General features: G+C 37.3%; 1 long non-coding RNA gene across 5 annotated transcripts in view; it reads right to left on the minus strand.

The window, feature by feature from the left end:
* Nucleotides 1–22,313, minus strand: part of LOC110478227 (uncharacterized) — a 219,875-nt gene continuing 197,562 nt past the window's right edge. For all 5 annotated transcript variants that reach the window (XR_014955140.1, XR_014955139.1, XR_014955138.1 and 2 more), the window contains one exon: nt 1–22,313. This exon is cut by the window's right edge and continues 31,610 nt beyond it. This is a non-coding gene — a long non-coding RNA (uncharacterized LOC110478227).

The raw sequence follows: 22,313 nt of genomic DNA on the forward strand, positions 1-22,313 counted from the left end.
GGAATGTATTCAGTACTTTATGTTTTACACTTACACGCACTGGCAACAGGAAAGCTGCTTCCTATCCCCAGTTTAATTATCCCAATTATGAACCAGTGTTGAATGTTTTAAAATTCAGACACACTCTTTTAAAAATAAACATTTTATTGATAATGCAATAAGGTTGTTTTTGCTTTTTCATCTCTGTTAATTGAGATCTTTGTTCAGTTAAAATTGGTGATATCATCGCAATAATTTTATGCTGTGGGAAAATAATGGTTTGATTTATACAGTGGGGCATGTGGTATTTATAGAGATAAGTTACAAACTCTTAAAAGCAAGATTTTATAATAGAAGTGTTGTCAGAGACTTCATTCTGCTGGCATAATAAATTTTATTATAGTGTTCATTATAAGAATTTCCAGTCCTTTTATAGACTATAGAGTCTCTGGAAAGCAAATGAAGTCAATAATTACTAGACTATCACAGAAGATTCCTCACAGTTGTTACTTAAAAGTAGCATATGATTCCTTTTTCTGGGAATATTTTCCTTTTCTCCAAATATTGGGACTTAATTATAACTTTATTTGTTTGAAGTTAGGTTTTTTGGAAAAGAAAATCAGTTTGATATAATCTTCTTATTAGTTTTCTGGGGAAGAGAGATACAACAGCCTTCTCTGAATAGCACTTTGTGATCCATCTCTCAAATGTGTGATATTTCTAATATTATTTTCTGAGTCCAGTAGGTGAGATGTGTGAGCTGTCTCTGTTATATAAATCATGGTGCACCTTGTTGAGGGGTTCATATTCATTTTCACCCCCAAATAATTTCCCTGTGTGTAAAAGCAACTCCCACACATTAGCTCAATTTACAGCTTTAATTCCTGGTGCTTTGTATCAGTCATTGCTAGAAGTAACTATTTCTTATTCTTATCTTGTCTGCAGTTGCAGAAAATCATAGGACACATTAATTCACATATAAAATATATGCTACACTTTGCATTACAGGAAAGAGACTGAACAGAATATTTTGATTACCCCATATTTTTCTGTAGAAGCGAGGTTGTATTGTATTGTATTGTGCCATATTGTGTGTATATATATATATTTTTTTTTCTATAAAATAGCCTGAATCTTCACCAAAAAATATCAAAAAAAATCCTCAGGCATCTCATAAATACCAACAGAAAGATCCAGGAGGACAGGTTTTAATGTTCTTGTATGTGTATTTATTTATATATGAAATTTCTGTTAAGAACCTGTGAATTTAAGATGTTTACATCACAAAAGCTCCAACTCTTCTTATGGAAGAATTGGGTGTCTTTGAAGTTATTCAAACACCTACATAGAATCAAATATATCAGGTGGACAATACAAGATATTAAGTCTGAGGAACTGTTTGCATGTTCCTTAATGGGCCTAAAAGTATATTATGGCTGTGGTGACAACCCAATCAGAACACAAGGGGAGGGTGTGATGCTAAATGCAGCACTGGGTGACAGTGGAACAATTTACTATCCAGAGTAAGACCAAAATAAGTTTTTCTCTTCAATGAAAAGTCTGCCTGAGGCATTTACTTCCCAGCATGTCCTTTTTAGCAATTATTCTAGGAAATTACTTAGGACGTACTGAGCTATAAATAACATTCTTTTCCACTTAGCAAAGAAAAAGAGAGAAGAAGGTGTAGATGTTTAGATGACTGGTCTGATACTGGAGCAGGTCAAGCCTTCAACTCCAAGCTGTGAGAGCTGGCTGTATTTAATTAGGAACAGACAGCTGACAATTGTGTGGTACATGCAAGCCATCTTTAGCTCACTGAGCAGCTCTTGTATTTGTTCAAATTGGCAAGTAAAGTATTCCTTTCACCATCCCATAATACACATCCCTTTCCCATTTATGTGCACAGAAAGTGAACAATGAAAGTACACCATAAGTAACATGAATCATGCGGAGAAATAATAACCACCAGAATATCCAGTATATTTCCGTGGGCATTTGTGCACATTCTCTATTTCAACTGCTAATATTGTACTCCTGAAATTTCAGGGAGCAGTAGAAAAATATGCATAGCCTTGGTTTAACGTGTGTTAAAGCTTGAAGGTCATGCAGTGTTTCCAACTGATGTATTCCATTTGTTAATAAATACAGGGATATTATGATGGTATCCTTCAAGCTACTGAAGACCAACCTCTTCTGAGACTGTCATTGATGCCTTGTGTCTGTGTTCTGTCCAAGTGCTATACTGTCAGATGTCTTAAGTCTGACTGTTCATCTGTCTGTATTGCAGGAAATTTATAGTCAATCAGACTAAAAAGATAGACTGTAGACATGCAAACTACTTTAAGTGAAGAAAGGCCTCAGTGGGAAGTTCAGGAAAGAAATAATAGTTATTATGAAATGTATTTCCTTTGACTAGGTGCTATAACCTTCATATGCCCTATGGAGCATATTTCAGTGAACCACTTCAAGGGAAAAATAACACAGGAAGCTGACTGAATAATGCATATATCAGATTCTCTTTTTATTTATGTTTGCCTTATTTGGAACAGAAAATAATGAGTTGAGGGGGCAGGGGATATTGATACCTCAGGGAAACTGAGAGACATGTTAAATGACAGTAAAATATATAGAAAAAATCTTATTCATGTATATTATATATTAATAACTTATATAATCAGCAAACTCAGAGGAATTTTTAAGAGATATTCCGTAAGTTAATAGCTGAATGGATGATTTAAGAAACATGCATATAAATGTAGTCTGTAGAAGTTTCTATCACTCAAAATTATATGTCCAAGAAAGTGAAATTCCTATGGTAAAATATCAGAATGGATCAGTCCTGAAAATCACAAACATTATTTATGTAGTAATTGTGATCATGAAGTAAAGCTTTTAATATTTATATTTTATTTCTTTACCTTTAACTTTTATTTGCTTATTAATATATGTCATACATTTTTCTCTATTTAAAATGGAAAAGTTACTCAGAAATAAGCCTTAAGGGAAATGGAGGAAATTGTGATTTATATATATATATATATATATTTTTATGAGTATTCATTCAATATTCATTCAATATTCATTCAATTATGTTGTGAAGAGATTGGAATTATGAAAACTCTATTTGCAAACACAAATTTTAAAAGAATATGTGATGGATTTTTTTCTTCTTGCGCTTTTTTTTGTTACTTCTTAGAAGAAAATACACTTAGAGAACAGAAAATCCTAATTATAAAAGCTTCTAACTTCAGGAGTGAAAAAATGCTTTAATTGTTCTGAGTTACAATTAGATTCTGCTGCACCTACAGGAAACATTATGCCATGCCAATGTCTTTTTCCTATCAAAGTGGTTATACCAGAGACAACAGATTTCTTCCCACTGCGGTGCTTCACTATGCAACCCAGGCACTGATAATCCCACCTATACCAAAGATTAGGAAAAATCCTGATTCATTGATAACCATGAACAGCACATCTTAGATGTGAATACTTCACCTGCAGTGAAGAATTTACAGATTTACATGGGTTTGAAGAACTTGGATGGAAAGTACAGGACCTGCATTGCAGTTCTTGTAATTCTGTTGTAGAGAACATCAATATGCAGTATAAATAATTAATGTCACATAACAATTACTATGTTTCTTCTTGCATGTCATTTCATTCCCAACAATAGCATTAAATTAAGATTGAATGCTTGATTGTTGAAATAATGATTATTCATGCCTATTTAAGAGTTTAAGATGTGATGTGTCATTGGGTGAGTCATAACATCCTTGTGTTTTTACATCTATTTTATACTTTGAAATGTATTAGTGTTATTTGTGTTAGGGTGGTGATGGTATTAGGCTTTTTTGTAAACCAAAGAAATTAAGTTTATATGTGACAGTTGCATTTTTCACTATAGATAATCACTCTAACACCTGAGTATCCCACACATAAAATTATTAGGATAGTTTAATGTGGACCTTAAAATAATTTAAATATTTTGACAGTTCCAGAATGCTACTTTTTCCATTTTCTTTGTTTTCATAGGGCAGAGAGGCAGGGCTGCCACATGGTGGTATTAAATGTAGTACTGTAATTGTGTGCATCGCTGATATTGGCAAGGCTTATTCAAAGAAGGCAGTGAAATATTTTCAAAAGACATCAAGTCTAGATCGGCCTGCTGGCCTCTGCCAGACGCTGTGCTTCATCCCCTGCACACAAAACTATTGATAATGGTAACAATGACAATGAATCCACCTTGCTTTGTTGTATAGTCTCTTTGTTGTATAGGGATCTCAGTTCTAGTGCTTTCCTAATGTTCTTACTGGTTTTCTTCAAAGAATTCTAATTTTCTTTTTAAAAATTCTGTTACTAATGCTTTACTAATACATTTATTTGTTTTCTTCAAAGATTCTGTATCTGCTTATCCTAAGGTGGAGGAGATTCAAAATTTCCAGAGATCAAACTTCTCAGGTCTGTTTTAAGTTCCTTATAAGGACTATGTATTGCTTTTTGGTGAACCTTTTTATACTGCAGACTTCTTGCAGCTATGTTAGCTGTACAAAGCCTTTATGAATGGAATAATATATTTATAGAGTTGTCTACTCTATGTCATTCTGTTTTGATACTTCAATCTGCATGCCAAGCAATTGACTCTACAGAAGTAGATGCCAAAGACCTGTCTTTTGTACCAAGTGTTGGCTTTTTTCTATGTCTGCTACTGTCTAGCAAATTGTCAAGGAATGAAAAAACCTCTCTCATATGAGGTCACTGCTGTTTATGCAAAAAATCATAGCAACCTCCCCAGCCACTCTGCTTCCATGTTTTTCTTCCTGTACCCTCTTTCCTGCCCATTTCTCCCTATACCATTGTGAGAGCTGCTCACTGTGCCAGAACTGCTGCCCATCTGTTGGTAGCAGCTGGGTGGTGTGGCACTGGATCCAGTCCTTTCCCCAGGGAATTTCTACTAAAGCTCAGTGTTAATACAAGTTTCTTAGAGAACTTCACTGTCAGCAACTCATTTTCACTGGCACCTTTCACGTACTTTCCAAGGGCTTTCTTCTATGAAAGCTTAGAGATGGGCTCAGTTCAACACACGAGTAGTCCTACTACAGTCAATGAGACCTCTTGAATGTGCATGAAGTGCCTGTATAGGCTTTTGATGAAGGTTACTTAAAAAGTCTTTAAATATACGTGTTTTTATACACAACATTTAACTTTCCAAGGACTGCTGCTGTGGGGGAGATTATCTGGCTCGTGTTGTTTCCTGGAAGCTACACAGAGCCCTATGTTGTCTGTGTGCTCTTTCTCACAGAGTCTTGTCCACTCTTCAGATATCTCCTTGCTGTTGAGATATCTCAGTGAGCTCTGCAAGGTTGGTGGGCTTTATTAGGACCTATGCTCAGGTCACACATACTATGGATTTCCATGTCCTAGGTGTGGGATTTTTAGGCAACTGCACCTGTCTACCCTTAAATGTTAAAAATCCACACTTAATGTTAAAAATTAACATTGTGCTAACACGTGCTTGGTAGCACTGTCCTCCCTCATACCTGGTATTCCCAGACTGTTTGAAAAAAGGAAAAATAAAAGTATCTTCTGTCCCATTACTTCTTGGGAATCAGTGAGATTTTGTTCAAATGGAAATTATTTCCAATTCTTTCCACTCCATAAGTTTTCTAATCATTAACTTGTTCTAAGACAGACTTGCCCTACTTCCAGACAAATCTTCAATTGTTCCTTTTGCCTTGGAAAAAAATTACTGTCACCTAGACAGACAAAATCATTGTCTGCTCAAATAGCAAGTGGTAATCTTGTCAAATTTACCATGCCTGAAGCAGAATATTTTTTCCAGACCAGACATAACAGTGAAAAAATTACTTTGCCATAAAAAAGCAGCTAAACATTGGTGACCCTTAGTTCTGTCTTTGGGTCAGTAAAGTTTTCAAGGAGGGTCCTGTGCTTTGCTTGATCTTGTTATTGCAGATTGGTCTATTAATGCATCTGTTAAAATACCTATTATTGGTAATGATGAAAAGCAAGATTATAACTGTTCTCCAGCGCTTTCAAATATTTATCATACTCTTACACATCTGCTGAAACACCTTCCGAGAAACCTTTAATTACATTATTGGCAGAAATCCATTTGTTGCTTCCTTTCGCTGCTTTCAACATCTTTCCTTTAGAACTTTTATGCATATGTTCTTGTTCTTTATATATAGCTAGTAAGAGTTCCCAAAATGTCTCACTGCTAAAATAAGACAGGTTACAGGTAACAAATTAGGATAAAAAAGGAGAAAAGAAAGAGGGAATCAACACTAAACCAATGTTAGACGCAGAGAAAATGAAGTTGGTATCCCAGGCAGTATAACTAAGCCTCACTTAGAGCAGTTTGTCTTTTCTGGCAAAACAGCAATCCTCTCTTCACACTAACTCTAATGTTTGTCCAGCTTTGATTTTGGCTGTTTCTGTGCCTCAAAGCTATAAAAAGCAGGGGAAAGAAGGGAGGGGAGAACAAAACCCTTTCACACTGCTTTTCAAACTGAAATGCCTTAGCCAGGGTTGGAGTTGAGACAGGGAGGATGGCAGGGCTGCAGCAGCCAGCAGTCAGATTAACTCCAGGATCCACCACCTCTGGCAGGAAGGAGATTAGATAGCTTGTCCCTTATCAACTCTGAGACAGAGCCAAGAATTAATCAAAATCTGAATCAAAATCAGTGCCTGCCTAACACATAGAAAAAACTCTTCTCTTGATTTTTCCATTTAGTGGTATTTTTCACTAACTGCCTTAATATTTGAACTGTGCCCACATAAAGTACCTTATTTCTTTCTCTCCTATATTTTTATTTGCAAACAGTTTTTTATTCTTTTCGTTAATTTGTGCGTGTACATCATGTAAACTTAGATTACAAAATTACAGAAATATAAGCACTCAGATCAAAAGAGCACTGTGGAAATTTTTAAGTAGACAGCTTGACTTTAAAGATATCTCTATAATGTTAGAAAAATATAAAATGTACAATTAAAATGGTACAAAACCTAAATGTGTTAAAAGGGCTGTTTTGGGGATAGAGAAATCTTATGTACATAACATACAGTTATGAGTGGCCAAAAATACGGAGGCACCACGTTAATTATTATATATCAAAGGAAATATACTGTGTAATACAGTTGCACAAAAGAAAAGAATATCCCTAAAAAGTTGAAAATAAATGGCTGTCTGGAGTATTTAAAAAATGAAGAAGTCTAGACTTCAAAAATATGTTAATTGAACTGAATCTTTTTTTTTTAAATACAGACAAATGTGTAATAAATAAAGTTGGCATTTACTTTCAAAACAATGCTAAAAAGCATTCAGAGTTAAGTGATTTATAATAAATGGCTCTGGATTATGTGGCTATCAGAGAAATAGAAGGAGAATACTAATTAGCACTTCAAATCTTTCATACTGTACCAATCCAATTCTTTCCTTTGGTAATTCTTTATTGTAGCCATAGTAACAAAAGAAGAAAACTTAAGCTACACAGGCATTTTCAATTCTTTTTATTTTTCTTAAATAAGTGCTAATTTCTCTAAGAAAGAGAGGAGCTCTGTTTCATACTTGTAACATTTGTAATTATACCTTTCTACATTTAAATATGACAGCATATCCTTAGGCATAATTCATTCCTACATAGCTCATCTAGATTAAATTTTTAAAAGCTTGCCCTTTCTTTCATTTTTTCATGAAGAGCCCTTCAAAATAAGCTGCAGTATTCAGAACTTAAATAGATATATATATATATATACACACATATATATATGATGACAGTACTTACCTAAAATAGAACAGTTATTTTGAGGGATGTTCTTTTAGATGTACTTTTAGAAATAGTTCAGAGGATTTTCATGCCAAAGCAAAAGAAAGTTAAAGAAGGCAGTGATTTGAAAGCTCCAGGAAAGGTCTTAAAACATGTAATGAATCATAGATTATTCCAGGTTGGAAAAAGCCCCAGAAGATCTCTAGTCCAACTTGCCACTCAAAGCAGAATCAATCCAGAGGTCAGCTCAGGCTGCTCAGGGTTTGATCCAGTTAGGTCTTGAAAGCCTCCAAGGCTGAAGGCTGCACAGCCTCCTTGAGCAGCCTCTTCCACTGCTGGACTGCCATCAGAGTAAAAGATCATTCTCCTGTTTTCAGTGGGACCTCCCCCATTTCAGTTTGTGTCTGTTGTCTCTCACCCTCCTGACAAGGACTCTTGTGACCCTGTCTTCATGCTAAATTACTGTAAGCACTGGGGGCTCCATTGGTTCCTCTGAACCACCATTCCTTCTCTCATATGAGCAAGCCTCAGCCTCTCCTTGCACAGGATGCCTGCACTCCTACTGCAGTCCCAGCCATCCTGGCAGTCCTCCAGGACAATGGAACCTTGTTGCATTAACAATGCTTTCCTTTACTGCTCAAGAGACCTCAAACCAAACAGTCTCCTAGATAGGGTCAACATGGAATTAAAGGGCACAGACTTCTCCTCTGCCACTGTGTATGTTCCTGACTATCCAGCCCCAAAGGCTGCTACCCTGCCTTACTGCCAGAATGTGTTCATCTCTAAATCCACCACTGGCTTCTCTACAGAGCTGCTCCACAAGCTTGTACCACTGCATGGGTTTCATGCATTCAAGGGGCACAGCTCTGCAATTGTCCTTGTTTTGTTACTTAGGGTTCCTGCCAGCCCATCCCTCCAGCCTGCCTGGTGCTCCAGGAAGTGGCCATGGCTTCGAGCAGATTGCTTGCATGCACCAACTAGGTGTCCTCTGAAAGTTCGGTGAAAATGAACTCTGACCTCTCCTCCAGATCACTTAAAAAGGTGTTAGACAAGAGAGGTCTTGAAAAAATCACAACTGGCCTCCAGGTAGAGCGTATGCCATTAACTACCCACCCTTTTGGCCTCAGGGCCCAGGCAGGTTTTCACCCATCTAGTAGGCCACCCATCCAGTTCCACCACCCATAATGTTCCAGTTCAGATATCAGTGTGCTATGGGAAAGGAAAAAGTACCACCTGATATTTTTTTCACCAGAATTCAACTGCAGGAAAAGTTCTTTACTAAAAAACACCCACAATATTTTAAATTCACAGTTTTATAAATATTTACTCTGACAAAAGCAGTTTTATATTATTGCAAATTGTACGTAATACAGTGTGCTGATTTCTATACAGTAAATAAAATAGTTTCTTCTCTGTCTATCTAGTATATCAACAGGAATGAGAAATGCCAGAACTACTCTAAGAACAGGTTCTTATCATAGTTTAAATCTACCATAACAAATGGGAGATTAAATGGTAGATCCTGTCACTGATCATAGCTTTTTTGAGAATTATTTCTATTAAAATGTATTTATTTTATTCCTCTAGTAGTCTATGGCACTGTACAGGTGTTTGCAAAACAAATGTGGTTGGGGAATGGGAGTTTTTACTTGGGAGCTACCTTAGCATTTTTTGAGGTGGGAGACAGAGTATTTTATATGAGGCAAGATGGGTTTTCCAAGCTATAGACATCTCTCCTCCCTAATTTCTTGATGGGTGCCGTCCCTGACTGTTTTAGTGTCAAGGATGCACAGATGTGTGCTCCTGTCAGATTTCAGGAAGCATGTCCATCCTTGCACAATTTTTTTTGCCACTACAGCTAAAGGCACTTGAGGTTGTGGCCCAGAACCAGGCTGCAAAGAGTGGCCCAAGAAGCAGCTTTGTCAGGGCCACTGGAGGCTGTGATACAGTCATACTGAGCCCTTTGTGTGATGTGCTTTTCATAGAACAGGTGATTAGAACTGTCCCCCTTAAACAGGGCTGGTCCCTGCATATCTAAGTCAAGTAGGTTGTCCTTCTTTTCCATTCTTGGCTCACATCTGACAGGTTGTTCTTTTACACTCCACCAGCTTTTGCAGCGTGGCTGTGTAAACCTTTCCATTAAAAGCCATTTAAAGTCATGTTAAATTTTCCGCCCTAAAATTTTGAATTTCTCTTACTAGGATTTTCCACCATATAAATAATATGATGAAAATCAAATCAAGACAGAATGAATATGAAAGAACAAAACTGCCTAACACTAGCTTTAAGGCTCTGTGCTCCAAACTGCAGCCTTTCTGGCTCCTTGAAGTCATAGAGGGATCACATATATTTGGGGCCACCTGAATTCTTTAGTTACCATGCATTTTTCTGAGCTTTCACACTGACAAGGCTGCCCAGCTTCTCAAATGGAGCAGGCTTAGCTAGAGCTAGGTTGGAGGGAGTGCAGACAGAACCTGTCTTTAGCCACCCATTCATGTCAAAATCCCTGCATTTCCTGAAGGCTTTAAATTCTTTTTTCCTGGACATCCCAAACCAGCTTAGTGTGGAGTGACCCAGCCATAATTTACATTCAACCTAATTTGAATTCATAAGCAAAGCATTCCTCAGTCTGTTTCACCTGAGGGGTTCTCTCCAGCTGGCATCCTCCGAGCATGACTAAGGGAGCAGGCTGTGCATGAAGCACAGCAGCAGCAGCAGCAGCAGCAGGTGATGCGAGTCTCCATTCATTCAGGTGTATGAGTATGCAATGTGGGTTCAATCTTTGCCTGGCAGAAGGGGTTTAGGTCCATCTTTCACCCCAATCTTCTATGTAAAAGCAATTTTAGTATGGCTTTCCTCTGTGAAAAGCTCTACTCTTAAAAGTAATTTGCAGTAATAAAAGGAATGGTTTTTTTTTTCATTAGTGGGAGGAGGTGGGAGAGAGTGTGAACAGAATTTGTGCCAAAATAGTAATGTTATTTAGGTGTCCTGGGGCAGTTGGATCTCTTTCTTGGGAAAAGGGAAAAGCTGACTTCCAGTCCTTGCAAGTGGTTATTTAAAAGCTTTACCTGATGCCTGATTAACAAAAATACCCATGAACAGCCTCCTGGCTATTCTAAGTCTTAAATGGATGCCTAATTCTTCTCAGAGGTTGAAGAGGAAAGAGATGTACCTGCCTTGGTAGGAAGTGTACTCTCCTGCTTGCCCCTCTTTCTCCCACCCTCCCTCCATCCCCTAAAAGAACTCCTTCTAAGAGATCTTTTATATCTTTTCTGGATTTAGACCCTGAATATAGGCTTCAGTCCTTGCATTCCCAAGCTATATTGATACCAAGGAGCATGAAATGAGATTTGCCTTAAGGCACAAAACCACAGCATATGCATTTAAAAAGCTTTGTGTGCACACAACTGACTATTACAGTGGTATTTGAAAATGAACAAAAATGCATATTATTATGCACATTTGATGGCAGTATGTACAGAGCATATAAAGTAGAAAAGGCCTTGTGGCTTGTGTGTTTATTCAGAATCAAAAGCAGTAAATAAAAGAGGCTAAATCAAGACAATTTTGACACTTAAGATTGTTTGCACGTTGTTTGTTAGAATCACTTTTCCTAAGACATTTTAATGGAAGTGTCCTTGAAAGGTATAAAGCACTTAAAACGCTGATATTTTCACTTAAGAGAATGTGTGTGCTGCTTGTTTTATCAAAATGTTGTTTAAGAAATATTCTTACTGAAGATGTGCACTCACTACATGAACAATAAAAGTGCCTAATCTTTATAATTTTCCCCATATAAAACTTGAACAAGTAAGATATTATTTCAAAGCAATTCCATCAGGATAAAATTGTAGGGGTTAGAGTAGCATTCATCTAGTTCAAACTGTTTTTCACACTGCTCAGGGCATTATCCAGTCTTTATGCCATTGGCATCAGGAGTGGCTGGGATGGGTGTGTGCTGGCTGATGGGCTGCCCAGCACAGCGGTAGGCTAAGGGCAGATCCTGGGGCTCTTTGTGTATGGCAAAGTCAGTACATGATCTAGAATTCTAGTGTTGTGATAAGATAATCACCAGGGATGCAGAGAGCATTTTAAGAAGTGAGATTTTTTTTTGTTAAAGTAGGACTGAACCTGTGAGAAAAACCATGCAGTAATCTGTAGGTTGTAACAGAGTAATTTACCCAACAGGTTGTTTCTAATCAGGTTAAAGCAGAAAAGCTGGGAATTGTCCAGCAGCTAAAGAGGGGATCACGATGTTGAGAGATTAAGATTTATCACCAAAGTATATTTTCCCAGATTTTAAAGAAACTGAGAGGTCCCTTTTTTTAACTTTTAACACCATTATAAAAGTATCTAAGACAGTCCATTATCTTGGACACTAGATTATCTTGAAACTTCAGAAACTTGAAAGCAAGTTATATAGGAAATGTAGTACTGCATAAGCACTCAGACTTCAGCCATCAAAATAAAAGAGAAATTTAATACTTCAACAGTATTAACATTGTATTTACAGCTGCTGCTGCTGCCCACATGAAAAAATGTTTCCCAGGGGCTGAGATCAAAGGTACTGCCAGTGTGACATACTATGGGACTACACTATAATAATTTTACAGTTTTAACAGATTGTTTCCAGTGAAAATGTGTGTGATAAAAACTGCAGGTGTTCATAAACATGGAATGAAGAATTTTTTCTATTAATACAGGTTAAATTTTAAATTAGCTACTTGGTTCAGCTGTGCAACACCCTATTGTTTGAAAAGTACCTCCTTTATCTATAATTTTCAGAGCACGTATAATCCAGTCATCCTAGATTTTTGTGAGACCATGAGTCCTGTGTAACTGCTAACCTATGATTTCATATTAAACAAATAAGTTGACAGCAGTTTGTTGTCTGTTTGATATGGGGTTTTGAATTTATTTTTTGTAAGGCTGCTAGTTCATGTAAGTTCATGTGCAAATGGAAGGTCCTGTGTTAAAATTCAGGCAGAACCCTCACAGTTGTTTTACTTTTCAGAATGTCTTCGCTGAAAGAAAGCAGGCTATCCCTCTCTACTTTGCCACCCTGATGCTGAAGAAGGAAACATCATATCCAAAAGGACTTAGAAATGGCAGCAGGCTCCTTGCCAGATGCTGCGGGTACATCACCAGAATGGTGTGCAGACATTTAGCCTTCTGACTCTATTAATGTTAATGAGAGTCAGGCAGTTCAGCCTCCATATACCATGCTCTAAACATATCCATTGAAGTCTGGCAAAGAAGCCCTGAGGCTTCCTTGTAAAAGTCTTTGAAACTGCTACTCTTCTCCTGTAAGATTTGTGATGGAAAAAAAGCCAGAAAGCTGCCCGCTATACAGCGATTTCCATGCAAAAGCTGTGCCTGAATATAGATAGGTCTGGTGTTTTGCCATACTACTAAAATCAAAGCACTGTGAGGAGAAGAAGGGTGATCTGAGAAGTACGTGCTTCCCATGGGCAATGCACTGAATGGCTTTGTAGAGGCAACTCCAGGCAGGAATTTTCTCTGCAGATTATATTGAAAGCTGCTGAGAAACACCTGAACCAGGCACCAGAGTTCACATCCCCATCCCTGACAAAGCATTGTGATTTATTGTGTTGTTCTGGTCCAGAGCAAAATGTCTGTATAGCCGATTTATTTCTCTTCTGAGAGTGTGGAAGGCTATTCATGTATTACAGAGGCCTGACCATAAAAATCTCCTTTCTCAGTAGGGAAAATAAGCACATCCCTGTGGTCCCCAGTTATGTGGGGAGCTGGAATTGCGGGTGCTGCCCTTACAGCAGCTGATCAGCTACCTGTAAGAGGGGGAGACTTAGCCACATCTGTGGAAAAGGCCCCAGGGAGCTCATTCTTCATGCCTTCTGCCATGTGTGGTTTTATCTACAGTGAAGTCTGAAGGTAATCTATATTCTCATGTAGGTATTGCAACAGGATCACAGACGGTGCAAAAATTGGTTTCTGGAATGAAAATAAAAAGGGCAGGAAGCCAGCCTCCATTGCTTCCTTACTTGTACTACCATACATGTGAAGTAATGGAATTCCCATCATCAGAGCTATTCACTATGAAGGCCCGGGGAGAAAAAAATCAAGTTCTTCCTTACTTTGAAAGATGCCTTAAATTCCTTATTTCTCCAAATGGATAAGTGAAGATAGATGGTTCCAAGTTAAGGCAGTTTGTAGTCACTCTCATACATGCTCAGAACAGCAATTTGTTTTAACACTGGCCTATTTTTCACTTCCTGTGTTTCTCCAGCTATGTGGTCCCCTGCAGATTGGGCTGCCTTCCACAAGCCATAAAACAACCTGAGGACTGCCCTGATTTTGGCTTGCTTAAAATTCTCCTTGACTGCACTCATTGGTGAGAAGTGCAGCAGTGCAGGGCGGCAAAATCCAGCCACATTGCAACGAAGAATCTGTACGCAAGTTGGTTGAGTTTAATCAAGTGCTGTGTAAGACACGTCAGATAACAGATTTCCTGTAAGGAGAACTCATTCAAATTCTTCTTGGTAGCAGAGAGGGGGTATTTCACTGTTTACTCCTTTGTATTCTTTCCTACAATGTGTCTTGCAAAGAAAGTGTGTGGCTGGGTAAGGGGAGCTGAGCTTGGTGCTTTAGATTGTGACATGAGCCTTTGTCCGAGCAGTGCTCTGTGTGTGCTGAGACAGGAGCCAGCAAGAGTGGTCCTTGTGGTCCTTCCATGTCCCTTGCTGACCACACCAGAGCTGCAGGATAGATGGCAGCGAATGTGTAAAGAGTCCACGTGTCACACTGCATCCCTCACCATCGTGTCAGGCCACATTTCTACTTAGGCTACCGTAACTGGCAGGATTTTTTTGCCTGTCCCACAAAATAGTCTGAATTTATGTCACCAGCAATTGTACTCTCTGGAACTGTTCCATCTACTGCCAGTCATTGTCTCAGGAGTAAGATACTCCCACTCTTTTACATGTAAATGGGCATTCTATTTTTAACCTTCTCCATTTCTTTTCTTGAACCAACACATTAACTGTAGTTTATATTTTTCTGCTGCTTCATGGTTTTTTTTTCTGGCAACTACAGGACATCTGATGAACTATTATTTCAATGACTAGTATTTTTGTGTTACAAGAAACCCAGTTAAGCATTTTCAGAGGCAAGGTGGTCCATATCTTTTTCTGTGTGTTTCAGAAGTACGTTTTCTCTCTCAGCATGGCATTCAAAAAAACCCCAGACAAATGCTTTATGAGCAAGGACAACAGAAAAGAAACTCTCTACCTGTTTTCCTAATGTTTTGATGATTGAAATAGAATATCACTCAAATTTTAAAATTAAAAATTACAACGATAAAAATAGACTTGCTTTGTTTGTGCTGATTTTTCAGCAAACTGTGATTATCCCTCTATGAAGTACTGGTGTGAGTTTAAGATTGCTTTAAAAATACATTTGCCTTCATTTTTTACTGAACACCAAGATATACAGTCTCAAAATAATACTAATATCTCGTACTTGCAGCAGAGAATGCAAAAGCCACCTGTTTGTGTTGACCCACTTCCTATGCAGAGAGGACACAGATTACAGTCCCAACTAGTAAAACCAATTTCTAATTCAATGGCTCACAGAGAGCTATGATGGCAACAGAGATTTGTAAGATATTTTTTTCCTCAAAAATAGCACTCCCTGAGCTGTGGATCAGGTGTTATCTCAGTTTTTTTGCCTGATAAATCTTAAAAGTGCCATTGCCATGCTTTACTGCCAAGCCATTCAGATCTTCTGGTTGGTTCTGCAAGATTCTGCATTGTCATTTCGAATATGGTTACCAGCCTATTAAAAATGCAAAGGAATTTCCACTGACCCAATGATCCCAGATTTTTCCCATTATCTTTGAAAATAATTATGCTGCTGGCTAGGTTTTCTTCACTTGTTTATAGAAGAAGTATTTCAGAAATGCTTAACTGTATTCTGCACATGGTTTACAATGTGTCCAGTTTGGCTTATTTAATAAGAGGTGAGAAAAGGTGAAGAACCAGTGTGCAAAACTAAATCCTGCTGCTTATTTGTGCTAAACAGAAATTCATCACTCGAGTAAGATTAAAAAAAATAAAAATAAAAAACTTCCCATGTTCTTAAAATCACAGAAATAATTGTTAAAAAAATTCAACCAAAATAATCTCTTGTTCTTTTTGTCAACATACAGTAACAATAAAAAATACACTGCATAGTAAAAGTCCTGGGTTTTGATTTTGCCTTTTTCATCAATACTTTAAAAAGTTAGAACAACTGCTGCTTATAAAAATGAATTGCTTTCTAATTATTTTTGGAAATCAGCTTTACTGTTTTGCTTTACTGTTTCATCGTGATGAAGTAGAATTTTTCATGTATCAGAAGTTTAAATTTGCAAAATTATGTAAGCTTACAGTTTTCATAAGAGTAACAAAGCAGGTTAATTTACAAAAGTTTGAAGATGCAGAATAGTATAGCTTTAACTATATTTCAGCAACTATATTTTTCAAATGGAAAATTGAACAATCAATCATTGCCAAAAATTTGTCACAAAAATATGCCCCTTCTGCACTTCTAAGCACTTTCAAAGCTAATAGTTACAAATTCCATCACTTCTAAGCTGAAAACTCACCTATTTGCTTTACAATTTATATTTAATATGTAATATAAGACTTGATGGATCTGAAACTCATCACTACTTAGCATGCTGTAATATTAAGCCATAGATATGTTAATTTTCTAAAAGTTGGCTAACTAAAAGTAATACTGTTTGCTAAAAGTTTATGAAATGGAATGTAACAGCATTATATGAAATATTTGTATTTCTGTCAGTAGTATGCTTGTGAAACAGAATTCCCACTTTCACAAATCCAATTTTAAGAATTGCTTGTTACATTCTCAGGATTTTCAAGAGAAAAAATGGTAAGAATTGTGTAAATAATTTAGTTTCCTGTGTAATAAAACAGCATCATGGGTATTTCCTATCACATCTGTGACAGGTAAGAAAGTTTGTATATTTATTTTCTGCAGTTCACATTTCCCCTTACCTTTATCAATAGGAAAACAAATTAAGTGACATCAAGTTTTCTAATTGTGGTCCACTCCAGAGAAGACCTGAGCAGGATTTAAGATATTAAAAGTATTTATCAAAATGTTAAAAAGCCTCTCTTTTTTGGCACCTAAACTCGAATTTGCAACACCTATGCACTCCCCCTAGGTGTTTCTTAGGGCTCTCAAGTTCACTACTATGCTGGGATGGGCTGACCTTGTCTGGGGGATTCTAGCAAAGCATCTTCACCTTCTCCAAAATCTGGGCATTGGTTACACAGCTCCCAGCAGTCCTGCTGACCTGTTGCACATTCACACAGGGAGTGCCTGCAAGTACTGACAAAATCTCAGTTTAGGAGGATATTTTTGTTGGTTTTCAAACAAAATTGTTGTTAGAACTGTTATGTAGCTATTGGATACAAAATACATTTTGCTGCTGCTCTTCAGCTGATAGAAATTCCAAACACCTGTTGTGCTTCCTGCTCCTGCAAAGCCCTCATCATTGCATCTTCCTGTACTTGCACCAGACCAAAGATCTTCAGCAGATGCAGCGCTGAGAAGTTTGCATTCCTCTTCTCCTTTGCATTCCTGTGACAGTGAGGAATTCTTGTTTTGAAGAAGCAAGTTGTTGACCTGGGATCTTCATCATCACAAAGGGTAAGAGTATACTTTAAGTTAAGAAAATCTGCAGTTTGAGAAAGCTAGGGAAAAAATACCAGAATACAGAGGTTTTAAAGTATTTAAAAGAAGCCATTGAGAAAGTTTAGAGATGATTTTATGGTCTTTTACGTCTAATGGGGGTGAGGGGCAAGGAATATTTTTGTTAGGCCTATGGGCAAATCCAGTATGCCCTGCATCAAAAGGCAGTGGCTGCTTGAGTGTGGCTCTGTGTCTCTTTGGCTTTTTGCTTTGTCTCTGTGTGTCCCATATCTGAGTGATCTGTATCTGTGGCAATTTTGAAAAGAATGTTCTGTGGCCAAGATCCAGAAAGTTTTGAAATGGCAATTTTGAAACAGCAGCAACCTCCGGTTGCCCTTAAGGAAGAAGCACTGTAAGACAGATAGGTACTGTTTTCTGGCACTCCTTTTCCAATCTCCTTTATTTCATGTCATCAAATTTAATAAATCCAATGTCAGTGAATGTGATAATCTGGCAAGTACAGCCAATCAGATACTTAGTGGGATTCTAAGCTGTCTTTAAATTCAGTTTTGTTCCTGAGACAAAAACCACAGATGGGTGTTTTAAAATAATGAACTAATTGTTTCCACAAAATGTGACTGCAGTATATCTACTCAGTCTGCAGCTTGTACCCTTAATAAGCTTCTCAGAAAGAAAAAAATTGTTGGAAAAGTACTCCTGTAAAAAAAAAAAAAACCAAAAAAACCAACAAAACTGAAAATTGAGGAAGAAGTGAAAATATTTTATAATGTTCTGGAAAGCTAAGGCTGAAATTCCTTCTTTAATGGCAAGGTTGCACCCCTAATTAACTGTCTCCAGTGGGAATGCTTTAAGCCATGGAGTGGAAAAGTATTCTGTGATAAAGCACTCTCAATTTTTCTTGTGGACTTGTTCAATTAGCCATTTAAATAATGGCATATATAATACAAAATACAAAGTATCATTGGCCAGCTATCCCTATCCTGAATAAATGTTCTAATTCTTAGGTTGTTGCCAGTATGTTTGCCCTCTGTGGACCCAATTTTCTGACATTGAGTCATTAAATATAAAATGACTTGCAATGTCTTTCTTTTTCATTTTCAATGAAGTACTTTTTCCACACAAGAGCTAATTCTGTGGAGAATAATGCCAGAGACCCCTGTAAACCCACTGAGTTTACTTTTCCTGTTCTGCCACCTTCAGCAGAGATGGGAATTTAAAGCCATGTTTTGTTCCTTAGCCAGGTGCTCCAGTGGAGGTGTTTCTGGTGTAGAGAATGCCCCTCCTTTCTCCAGATATGAGTGATTTAGGTAGAGAATTGATGGGGGTGGATTCTTGGTTTGTTTTTTTTTTGTTTGGTTTTTTTGTTTGTTTTTTTTTTTTTTAAGAATGCTAATGAGAATGATAAGGGGGAAAAAGAACAATGATAGGCTGAGAAAAACTGGCAAGGAAGGGAATCACCTTCAGATTTCTTGGCAGGGCTTGTGTCTATGCTCTTTGTTTAGCTTTGCCAAGGTTTGGGCAGTTACAGGCAAGCCCAGAAGTTCTTTGTACAGAAAGAATTTCAGCCACTTCTTTAACCTCTTCAAAAATATAGGTATCACAGATGTAAGAGCCAAATGAGATCTCTGAATATGCAACTTTCAGACTGGTGTGGTCAAGTTGCCTGAATATCTTTATGCTACTTCTAAACTGGTACCACTAACTGTGGCTTTCTAAAAGGAGGTAAATGCAAATAAGTGGGTGATTAAAACAGTGTTTCTGCATACCTCCTGCCTCTCCTTTACTACTGCCAGGATCCTTTTACTGCTCAATAGGGATTTTTTGTGTGAGTTACTGGTTAAGCATAGGAACAAACATAATGGTTTGGAGCCTGTTAAATGAATATTTCTAAGCTGCTCCTGTTATACAAAGAAAGGATTTCTACCTCCACAGATTTGATGTTCCATGTTATGTACAGCATCAGGTACTTGGAATGATATGTCTGACAGTATTTTAGAAGTATGCAATAAATCACAGTTGAAAACTGCAAATGGTTTCTTGTTCAAGTTCAATCATTTCAACCATTGTCTTGAGATATATCTACTGACTCATGTATTAGGCAAAATAAATTCCTCTGTTTTAAAGTTGCATAATGTCATTACATTTTGAACACCATAGCCATATGACAAGGATGCCAAGAAAAACTATTTACAAAGCATTGCTTCAATACTATTTAAATGAGACAAATTGGCAAAAAATGTTTTTAATTGAAGAAAATGTTTTGATTGTTTAATATTGAAATTTGGATGAATATTTTATTTTAAATATCTAAAGAAAACACTTCAGACAATCAAATTACAAAGAGTAAATTCCTAGGGCATTTGGGGGGATTGTTTAATGGTGAGCAATAAAGATAATATGTATTTCTAAGTAAATGGAGAGAGTATTGAGTTTTGTTGAGTTAGTACTTCTCACTATCCTTCAACCAATCTGTTCATTAATAAGATAATAATTGCCTGGATTGTTGCTCCTTTTTAAAATGGTTCAATTAGGTTCAGAACTATGGATTTTTTTCCTGCTTTTAACATAAGGTGCAGAGTAGGTACATATATGGGTGTTATACTGAGAAGAATATAAGAACAAAGCTTGTTCAATCTGCTTCCTAATCAAGCATCTCCCCTCTTGTATAGAGATGCTTTTGTATTTGCCTTCTATTGCTTTTTCTACCAAAGGGGTTTAAAAAGATTGTTTAGCCCCTTGAAACAGCAGAATGATGAAGTGGGGTATGATTTGCCCTCCACCTCCATGCTCTAATAAATTATAATGATATGGTTATATATTCTATGGAACAAAAATCAGCTTTCCAATAATTTGTATGAAAAGTCATCTACAATCCTATGTGATGCTGTTACAATTTTAATTAGTCTTGGAAAACAGAAATTTATTGCCTTGTTTTGCAAAGTCTTGCAGGAGTCAGTGATGTATGTCACTAGGAATCAAACTTCAAAAGCTTTTGCAACAGTAAAATAGAACACAGTTTAAAAACCACCAGAGGTAATTTCAATTTTTTTTTACTTATTTTTACCTTCCTTTAATTAGGAAGTGTCAAAATGCATATGAGAGAAAACACTACTAAGCTTCTAACTTTTAAAATAGTGTTGAGGTCAGCTTTGAGGTCAGCTGTGCCTAATGCTGTCCTCCTGAATGTAAGCATTTGGCACTGCCCACTCAACATACAAACAGTGGATTGACATAGGTGAAAATGTAGATTTCTTTTCTGTGCAACTAAGTCACAAGAAGACCTGTGGTTACCCATGAAGCTCCAACTGGGTCATTAGATGAGAAAAGAACCAGTGCCTTGGCAGGACAGAGGCTGTCAAGGTCCTGAGATTAGTCAAAATAGATTTGTAGCAAACATGTCTAGATTTTAGTGAGTTGGCTTATTTTAGCCCAGCTTATTTCACTTTCTTATTGCTTAGTATTTCTTTCTTTACTGTCCTTGATAGTTGACTTATCATGACCAACTATTCCTTGGACTTTCAAATGCAGAATTCCTTGTCTTATGTGAATGAGGGGAGGAAAAAATTATTTATATCAGAACACAGCTAGGAGTGTGGGAAAGTAGTTGGGGAGTGCAGTGCTGGCAGGGCTGGTGCTTCTGTGGTCCCCAGTTCCAGGACTGGGAGCTGTGTATAGTATCATCTCCAGTACATGGCTTCAAGTAGCCAAAAATGCTTGCAAATATTTTGATCAAAACCAGGTGTGAGTGGAAATGGAGGGCCACTATGACTTTTGCAGAAACTATCATTTTGTGGTCTGTTGTGAACTTCAGTGCTGGCTATATTTGATAACTGTGGTGTTTATAATGAAGGGCTAGGATGGTGGTTTCCATGGTCCAAACTGTCAGGCTGTGGTACATGACCTTCACAACTATGCTGAATATAACAACAGCTCTGGATTCACAAAGACTCAGTTCACTGTGGCCATGCACCTTCCCTGACTTTCCTGTGTGCCTACTGGTCTATAGGAGAGGCTGAATAAATAAACTAAACAAGGAAAATGAGGTTTATCTGTTGGTAGCCTCAAGAATATGAGACACAAGATAATGATCCTGATGAATTTCTGTTCCATTGGAGTGAAAAAGGAACTTGCTGCACTTTGAGCCTAAATGTCACACATTTTCTTTCCTTGACCTCTCTTCCTGTCAAGATATGTTGGCCATATATTAGCAGTCAGAATGGGCAATCTGGGGGAAGATTTCCCCAAAAACACAATGTGATATCTTTAGTTTAGCACAAAACATGCTTCTCTTTTTCCCCAGGCTCTTGCAAAGCTAAACACGTATGAAGACTTACCTTCACTTGTGTCGATATTTGTTTGGGGAATTTTGTTAACATAAGTAGATGCCTAACTTCTTTCATTCTAGAGATGGTTTTATGTGCTGAAACAGAATCTCCATTTTGCAATACGTACAGTTTTCTAAACTTCCAGATAACTCTTGTGGCAGAATAATTGGAGGTTACTATGGATCTTTTAACAGGGAGGAAAAGATAGGAGAGAGTCCTATTTTTCTGGGAAGTTTTTATTCTGTTGTAAAGTGTTCTGGACAAACTTGTCATGCTCTACCTTTTTAGCTTTATATCTTTTCCACTTCTGGTGAGAGAAACAAGATACAAGGTGTTTGTAGTGGCACTGAAATTGCTTGTTTGTATATTGGGGTAAAAAAACCCAAAGTATAATGGTTTGAACCTTGCACCTAAGAGCTGGAGTGACTCCAACCCTAGGGGCTTTGTCAGAAATAGGGCAGAGGAGTTTCCTGATGTAGGTGCCTGCTCATTATCTTCTCATCAAATTCTTGAAAAAAATCTT

Source organism: Lonchura striata, chromosome 4 (assembly GCF_050655825.1).
Source record: "Lonchura striata isolate lonStrDom1 chromosome 4, ASM5065582v1, whole genome shotgun sequence".
Classification (NCBI taxonomy): domain Eukaryota; kingdom Metazoa; phylum Chordata; class Aves; order Passeriformes; family Estrildidae; genus Lonchura; species Lonchura striata.